The sequence below is a fragment of the Lytechinus pictus genome, unplaced genomic scaffold, assembly GCF_037042905.1.
Source record: "Lytechinus pictus isolate F3 Inbred unplaced genomic scaffold, Lp3.0 scaffold_22, whole genome shotgun sequence".
NCBI classification, from domain to species: Eukaryota; Metazoa; Echinodermata; class Echinoidea; order Temnopleuroida; family Toxopneustidae; genus Lytechinus; species Lytechinus pictus.
Genome location: NW_026974142.1, coordinates 925,710 through 934,918, shown reverse-complemented (window position 1 = coordinate 934,918; position 9,209 = coordinate 925,710). Strand labels below are relative to the sequence as shown.

General features: G+C 37.2%; 1 long non-coding RNA gene across 1 annotated transcript; it reads right to left on the bottom strand.

Moving 5' to 3' along the window:
- Positions 1 to 234: 234 nt before the first annotated feature.
- LOC135157992 (uncharacterized) lies at positions 235 to 5,991 on the bottom strand. The gene is made up of 3 exons (XR_010296832.1): positions 5,912 to 5,991; positions 1,803 to 1,919; positions 235 to 1,283 (listed from the first exon to the last, which is right to left on the bottom strand). It is a non-coding gene; the product is annotated as an uncharacterized LOC135157992 (long non-coding RNA).
- Positions 5,992 to 9,209: the final 3,218 nt, after the last annotated feature.

Genomic DNA, 9,209 nt, shown 5'->3' with positions numbered 1-9,209 from the left:
AGCAGGTTGGCTTAAGGGCGATAAGGTTTTTCGAGTCCGGAAAAGATAAATCGTTTTTAATGATTTTCTGTAGAAACATGCCAAAAGTTTATCATAAATACATTAAAGATACATAAAGAAATAAATAATATCTATATCAAAAATAGAATATATAGAATAATAGAATAATAAAGAATATATCATGAAAATAGAAAAAAAAAATAGCGACATCTTTTTTTTAATATTTTGCAAATCATATAGAAAATAATTCTTAGTAGCAAATCTATTTTTTAACTATTTCCCATAGTTCAAATATACAAGATTCCCACTTATTTCTTTTTTGTCTATTTTTGTTGTGTTGAATCAGATGAATAACTCAACTATGTGTGAGAAATAATATAATTTTTGTCTTACACAGTATATCAGTAGTCAATCGTAATTTTTTACAACCTAGCTTGGACAAAATTTGAATTCATATAATACAACAAAATATATAAATTGGGATTTTGTATATTCATGAGGACTTGCAGAGAACAGTTTTACCAAAAAATAACAACTTTAATTCGTCATAATTTCGTTAATCCTCATTCAATTTTGATGAAATGTTCAGTGTTTTTTTTTGTCTGATGTACTCTTTGAATTTAAATCACATAACTTTCAGTCTAGAGTACCTAGCCCTTCAATCAAATGGGTTGGACGACCGGTTACATTTTACATATAGCATAGTTATGAGGAGAATGAAGGGTCCATAGAAAGAAAGCATGAGGAAAGGGGAGATTTAGGTAGGAAGAGAATTAATCAGAAAAGCATAATGTTGACAATTTCGTTAAAATCTGATAACAAAGTCTTTGATTTGAAGGTTTAGCAACATTTTGGGAAAAATTACTGGAATGTGCACATGATCGTCAGGAATATGTGTTAGGCTTATGTTATAAAATGAAATCATAATAATTTCATATTTTCGTACACGTGTGTATGATATGTCCCACGTAGCATAAAATGATTTCAAGCAATGCATGTGTTTACATTAAATAAATCTTCACTCCACTTTTTAGTTCTTGGAGGTCAAAATGTGAATAAACATGACTTCTTGTTATAAAATACAAAAGAACAAGTGGGGTATGACATCAGCTTGTTAACTGTGGGTGCGTCGTGGTCTAGTGGTTCTGACTCTCACCTTTCAACAGAGTGTCGTGGGTTTGAATCCCAGCAATGGTGTTTTCCTTCAGCAACACATTTATCCACTGTGCTGCACTCGACCAAGGTGAAGTGAATGCGTACCCGGCAAGATAAATTTCTTGCAGCTGTAATAAGGAATATGGGATGAAAACAATGCAAAGGACAGTATGTCAGCTACGGGTTCAAAACATCAATGCTTGTCGTGCGTGCAAGCTTTCTTGAGAAATTGATATATTTTTCTAAAATATCGAGAAATTTGCATAATACACTACCCTTCAATTGAATAGTACCAATTAACAAATATCAACAAAACATTTTGTACAATATGATAAAGAAATTCATGTTTAACCATAGATTAGCAGAAAATAACCCGTTATATTAATGGGAGGTTGCCCAAATGATGTCAAATACCATACCACATGCATACCTGGGGCCAAAGTGTCCACCCCCCCGCCAGCATATTGATTTTTTTCCAGGGGGGGGGGGGGGTAATCCTATAAATGGGGATGACATTTGGTCTTTTTCAGTATTTTTACCATTCCTCACAAGTTTTTTTTTCAGCTATGCCACTGCAGGAGTACAATCTGTTTTATTCAATAAAGCTTTGCAATTTTTTCCACTGAAGTGAATTCTTACACAATTACCTTTCACAAACTCCAGTTGTTTTCTTGTAAACGGTTTTCTGTGTTCAACACCTGTAGTTTCCTTCCCAGATAATCCTGGACCATCTGCATTATCATCCAGTGTATCCGTCGTCCAATCTTAAATGAAATAAAATCAATTTGAGTGTTGGAAAATATGCATGTGCAGATAAAAACAAAAATATAATACTAATATAGTAAAACTTTCTTTAAGCTCCAAAATGCAATGATTCACTCATATACAGCATCATGATAATTTTTATTTCAACAGATGCAGCAAATTCACTTGAAAATATGTTTGAAATTGATTTCACAGAAATAAAATTCCCCCACCAAAGATTTTCTGTGTGTGCATGCTGGAAATGTATAGATCAATATAACACAGTTACTCTGCTGCGTAACGTGTTTTGATCAGCAATCATGTAGATATGCAAGAGAAAATTATCTAATAGAAAAATAATGATCTGAAGTCATATTTCCAGAGCAGCAGTTTTCAAAAGGTAGGCCTAATCAATTAATTGATAACATTCAATATAATTTTCTTTTCTTGGTATTGACAATCACAGTAACGGATCCAGATGGGCACAATTGACCTGTGCCCCCCCCCCCCTTGAGAGCAATAGTCAATGGCCCGAATTCAAAAAGGTGGTTTTGAAAACCCCGGTTGAGTCCATGTTTTATGGAGATTTCCTGTATAAATTAAGCTTATTTACAGCGTATATCAAAATATGTCAAATGTTGATGCGCGCCTTTGTCACAGTGCGCCAAATTGACGCCTGTTGCCGTGGTTATCCACGCTATCTTAATCACGAGTCCACTGTTTTGAATTAATGAGTCCACTCTTCAAACAGTGGACTCATGAATAAAATAGCGAATCTAACCATGGTAACAGGCGTCAATTTGGCGCACTGCGACAAAAGCGCGCATCAGAATTTGAAATTTTTCATACACGCTCCAGATACGTGCTAAATTAAGCGTAATTTATACAGGAAATCTGCATACACCATGGACTCAACCGTGGGTTTTCAAAACCACCTTTGTGAATTCGGGCCAATGTGTTTAATGTATATATGGCGTCTTTACACAAGTGTGTCCCTCCTATTGAAAGTTACAGCAAATACTTCTAACGGAAATATATACCGTGTTTACACTTAATCGGCTTTTTCATAGCGTGTAAAACACGATTAACTTGCATCGGCTTGCGGTTCAGAATCAGCAATTTGCACCACCAAAGTAGTAGGTTCAGAACCGCGAGCCGATACAGAATCGGCTTTTTTACTACGTGTAAACAGAAATGCGATTCTGCATCGGCAATTGGTGCGCATTTCATTTACTTTACCATTGTGACATAATTGTAAGCGAACGGATCCAGCGTTGTCTTTATTATGACGTATTTTGTTGGTGAGCGTATCAATTGAGGTTTTTGACACGCGAGCCGATTCTGCACCGCAAGCTGTAACAGCGTGTAAATGCAGTGCAAGATAAACCAAAAGCCAATTCTGCATCGGCTTTTGGTTCTGAACCAAAAGCCGATCAAGTGTAAACACGGTAATTGTCTCATACACAAGTAAAGATCTCTTTTTTTGTGCTTGTTAAAGTTTCCTGGGAAAATTTGCCCCCCCCCCCTTGAGAAATCCAGGATCCGTCCCTGGATAATCATATGCCAGTGGGTGAATTCTAGACAATATTTTGGGCAAGTTTTTGATCAGTAAATAAATAAACACAGATAAAAAGTGATCACAGGACAAACTTAATTTAAAAAAATATAATTAACTTTAAAAATGGATATGCCTAGCCCTATGAAAGGATCTCAGATTATTCTCCCGCACTAATGCAGTTTCACACCAGCCAACTTTGAGCAAAATTTTCCACCAGAAATTGTCTACACACATTTTGAGGTCAATACACAGTATGCCCACCATTTTTCAAAACATCACGATCGGGAACGGCGGTATTTTGGCTCCCTTCCCGATGTTATCGTAATGGTGGGAGCCATGCCGGGGTGGAATTCAGAGACCAGTGAGTTGGGGGATTTTCCCCAGGCCAAGCCGGTCCGGGTTGAGAGCCAAAACAGCGAAGATCAGAAGCTGTTATGTCTCCGAAAAATACCAAATAAATACCTAGATAATGTGACCATTTACCACTATTCATGAACCAAGCTCATCTATTTCTCGAATAATCTAACTTAATTTATCCTTTACATGAATTTCAGCCACTTTGAGCAGTGGAAACAGCATTATTTTAGCTTTGATCTCGACGTCTTAGTTAAAATTCTTAGTCAGATTTTGCCAAACGAACGCAGAGGGCAGCAACACTGTTGACTTCGTGTTTGCGCGTTGTAATCGCTAACTTCAGCAAATATCCAAATAAATATACGGTGGGATGAGACCCTAAATCTGATAACTCGAATGATGAAATCATGGTGGAAGCCGGAATAAAGATGTTCCTGATGCTCAGTGAATTGATTCGGACAAATATTTAGGTTAAATTAGTTCGCTAACATCGCAGGGTACGAAAGTGCATTAGGGATTAGCGGGGCCAGGTTTTTCTTAGGGCTGCAGGAGCGGTGTTGAGCGGTGGCTCCGAGTTCCGGGCCGATCCAGGACCCATAATTTTTTTGGGTAAACCTTCCGGTCCGGGCTCAAGCCAGGTTATCTTTGCGGGCCCCAACATTAAACATTACGTTATCGTTCAAATTCTCAGTCAGACATCACTTTGCTTGGCTTTGCCATTATTTATAAGGACTGAAGTTAGCGACCAAAAGATTTGCCTGCGGCAGTTTGCATGATTTGGTTACGAACTTCAGTCCATATCAAAATTACGGCAAAGCAACGCATGAGGATTCAAACAATGACGTAGAGATCGAAGCCGATATACAGCTGTTCCCGATATTCGGAAAAGCGGTGGGCATATGGACATTCAAATGCAATTCAGACTTGATATGACATTTGAGAACAACATTTGGTGGTGAATTTTGCTTGAAGTTGGTCGGTGCGAAATTAGCGCCCAATCCCACGGAAAAATCCCAAGGAAAAAATTCAGAAATTGTGATTTTAGTCAGCTGGCATGGCTGAGTTCAGATTAGTATAGGCCCTTTTTTGGGGGGATACATTTACATATACTATGTAAACTACGAATTTTGTTTACAAACGTCAAAAACTATGCCAATTTTTATATTTGAACAAATTATATCGTATTCATATGTAATAAATATTCTAAAAAACCTTAGGCCTAACCAAGAAGAAAATATCACATAACTCACTAATACCAAAATCCCGCCATGTTTTCAGAACACTTCTTGATTTATCATGGAATATTTCTCTGCCTCAATTTCTAAAATATGTTAATTCCAAACAGTTGTAGGTTTTCTCTGAATAATTATTGCAGTCTCTCTAAACAAATTGAATAGGAATCGTTTGTCACTCTCTCCAGTCAGTTCCGCACACAAAGTGCACATTTTACCATTGAAATTGCATGCGCAATAAGTGGTGCGTAGCTTTTTAGGGCCTGCGTAGCCTTTAAGGCTTTACTTTATGTTTTAAAATTTAGGACACCTTACCATGTTTCACCTGAATACTACCATGTCCATGTCATCTTAATTTACCAACATTATCTACCATTTGTACCAACAACAACAAATTATAGGCCTCATTCCAGAGCAATATTTTTCGGCAAGGTTTCCATTTCAGTGAAACAATGTCAATGTTGTGCAGTAACCAATGGCCTAATTGACACTTTGACAGTCAATGTCATGACAGTACTGCACTGTACAGCATTAATTTAACAAGTCATTCATTCATAAATTCATACCGGTATTCAGAGATGGTTTTGTAAAACATTGAAAATAGATATCAGGCCATACGAGCGAATTACTACTCAATGACAATGCTCGGCTCAGCTCACCTCAGCCTATACAAAGCATACCATAATCCATTTCGCCAGAGACAGGCGTGTCCCGGCCCGCGCCAACGGGGCAGTGGCGGTACGGTGGCAGTGAAACCCCGTGGCAGTACAACGACATCTAACAGTAACACTAACTGTAACATTATAGAAAATCAGGCCGAGCCACTAACTACGAAAACAATATCAAAGAAAATTGTTATCTAACTTACTGTTTAGCGTATTCTGCGAATGAATTTGAAGTCGTTGTCCGAATCTGACCTGTGTTCCTTTAGTTTATGATAAATTATAGACGGACTTCTGAACAGCAAAACAGTGGTCGATCGGGTTCTTTTTTCAAATATTGCAATTGGCGGTTACATGCGCATGCGTACGTGCGCGCGCGTACGAGAACAACACTTACATACATAGAGCGAGCTAGCTAGCAGCGCAGCCAACACATCCCGATATTGGGGGGGGGGGGTAAATCAAGACCAAATCAGGGGGAGGGGGCTTCTTAGCCAAGATACATCCCGATATGGGGGAGGAGTGAATTGCATGTAAGACCAAATCAGGGGTGTCTTTTTCTTGATTGGTTCTGGGTTGGCAATTAACCATGCAGTCAATTTTTGCCACTGCTTATCCTTTGAAAGGATCTATGAAAAAATAATTTTGCTCAATTTTTTTCTGTTCTATAATTCCATGTCTTTCTTTTTTTTCCTTCCATTGTCTTTTTTCTTTTTCCTTCTTTTTTTCTGTTCAGTCTTTCTTCTTTTCTTTGTCTTAGTCTTGTTCTTTTATTTTTTAAATTTATTTTTCTGTTTTTCGATATATATATTTTTTACTTATTTCTTTTTTCCTTTTCTCTCTTTGTTTAATTTCGCTTTTGTTTTGATTGCAATTGAGAATTTCGTTCATTAGATTTTTTTCTGTTACATATTGTACTGGCCTGGCGGCAGGGAATTTTGATACTGGGGGGGGGGGGCAAGACAATAACAGACAAATCATTTCAATTAAGCAAGTAATGACCGGCCTAGAATAGCTCTCCTCTTTATAAACACGTACCATCCATGAGTGAGACAAAATAATTAAAACACAATTTGTAAAGAAAGAAAAAAAAAAAGGTTTATGATCAAAAGCAGCAGTAGCGATATATAAATTGGCCGGGAGGGGGCTTTGGTCGTTGCAGACCAAAATCAGGGTTTGCCGATGGGAATTTCAATAGGGGTTGGGGGGAGGAAGACAACCAACAGTGAATTCATTTTAAGCAAAATAATGACCTATGGGACATTGCAAGAAACTTGCAATTGAACGCAAGTCAATTTCAAACTCCAAAATCAATTGAAAGTCTTACTTTTCATTGCAAACTTGCAACTGATTTATTGTTTCTTCCATCAATAAATCTATAAATTGGTTTACTTTAGATGAAATTAGTCTATCACTTGTAAATTTCCAACCGAGTTTTGGGATTGACTGCAAATATTTTCTTGCAACACCCCCATAGCTCTCTTTATAAAAAGTGGCCATAATTAAATAAGAAAATTAATTTAAAAATAGAACAAAACTTTCAAGAAGGGGGGGGGGGGCGTTACATAAAAAACTGTATACCGTACAGATAGGAGAGGTGGTGTGCCGTTCAAATTATACCGAGAAACAAAAAGAGAAAAGAAAGGATGGTGAAATGTACAATTTTTTATTTAGTACGATACACATCTTGTTCATGCTCTTTAAAACTTGCATGTTTTAATTTCAAGATTTTTACGGTAAATGATGATTATATTCTTCCCTTTCGGGAGCGGCTGTGAAATAATTTGTCCGTTGATATTAAGGTACAATAAAAACCCTTTTTATCAAATAAGATTTAATTGACTCCTTTTATTTTTGCACTAAATGCATCAGATATAAATTTAGAAGGTAATTGTAAATGTACAATTGTAAAATATAACAAATTAATAATATTGTATTTTAAGCACTGGTTCAATAATATTTAAACACATATAGGCCTATTACTTAATAAAGACAAAGACAATTTAAAAGAATGCAACAGACCATGTTTGCCATCATGAGCGAATGGGCCTGATTTGGGGAAGCTGCTCGCATAAAAGTCACAACTCAAAGATTTTAATAATTCTAATTTTTAATCTTTGATCTTTTTTTTTCTTTAAATCTGCGGAATTATGTTATTGGGTAATGCAATTGGGCATACCATTCACCATTAACATAAATAGCATTCATTAGGCACACACCACTAAGCCACAATTGCGTTACAATTATCCAAACAACTATCCATTTATTATACCACTATATAGGCACATACTACTGAGACACCATATTGGGCATATGGTATACCATTGATACAAATCATACCATTACACATATACCACTGAGACTATTGGGCACCACTGAGACACCATTGGGTATATGGTATACCATTCACCATACCAATCATATCATTATAGAGGCATATACTACTGAGACACCATTGAATACGACTGAGACACCACTGGGTATATGGTATACCATTCACCATACCAATCATATCATTATAGAGGCACATACTACTGAGACACCATTGAATACCACTGAGACACCATTGGTATATGGTATACCATTCATCATACCAATCATACCATTAGAGGCACATATACTACTGAGAGTCTGAGACACCATTGTATACCACTGAGACACCATTGGGTATAGTATAACATTCATCATACCAATCATACCATTAGAGGCACATACTACTGAGACACCATTGTATACCACTGAGACACCATTGGTATATGGTATACCATTCACCATACAAATCATACCATTAGAGGCACATACTACTGAGACACCATTGAATACCACTGAGACACCATTGGGTATATGGTATACCATTCATCATACCAATCATACCATTAGAGGCACATACTACTGAGACACCATTGTATACCACTGAGACACCATTGGGTATGGTATACCATTCATCATACCAATCATACCATTGCAGACACATACCACTGGGACACCATTGGGTATATGGTATACCATTTACCATTAAATAAACTACCAATTACCATTAAGAACTCACCATTGAAACACCACTTAAATACAATTCGCGTACCATTTACCATTCAGATCACCATTCAACTACCATAAACTACCACTTACCATTAAGAACTTACCATTGAAACACCACTTAAATACCATTCGCGTACCATTTACCATTCAGATCACCATTCAACTACCATTCGCCACCATTCAAATACCATTGGCGATTTTTATAAGGGCTCTCTCTCTCGCTCATTGCCATGGTGACGACAATGGTTATCTTATCCGTTAATAGCTCTGTGGGCACAGGCAGACTTGCTCGCCCAACAGTTAGTAGGTTGTGATTTTTGCTCCATTTATCACGTTAATGGTATGTACCCCCCCCTATAGAATGTGCCATTGGTGCCGCTGTTTCTTTCCTTTTCTCTCTTCCATGTGCAGTTATTTGGAGTCTCACCGTGGGCTGTGTCAGCATTCCACGGAATGCGTACGAGA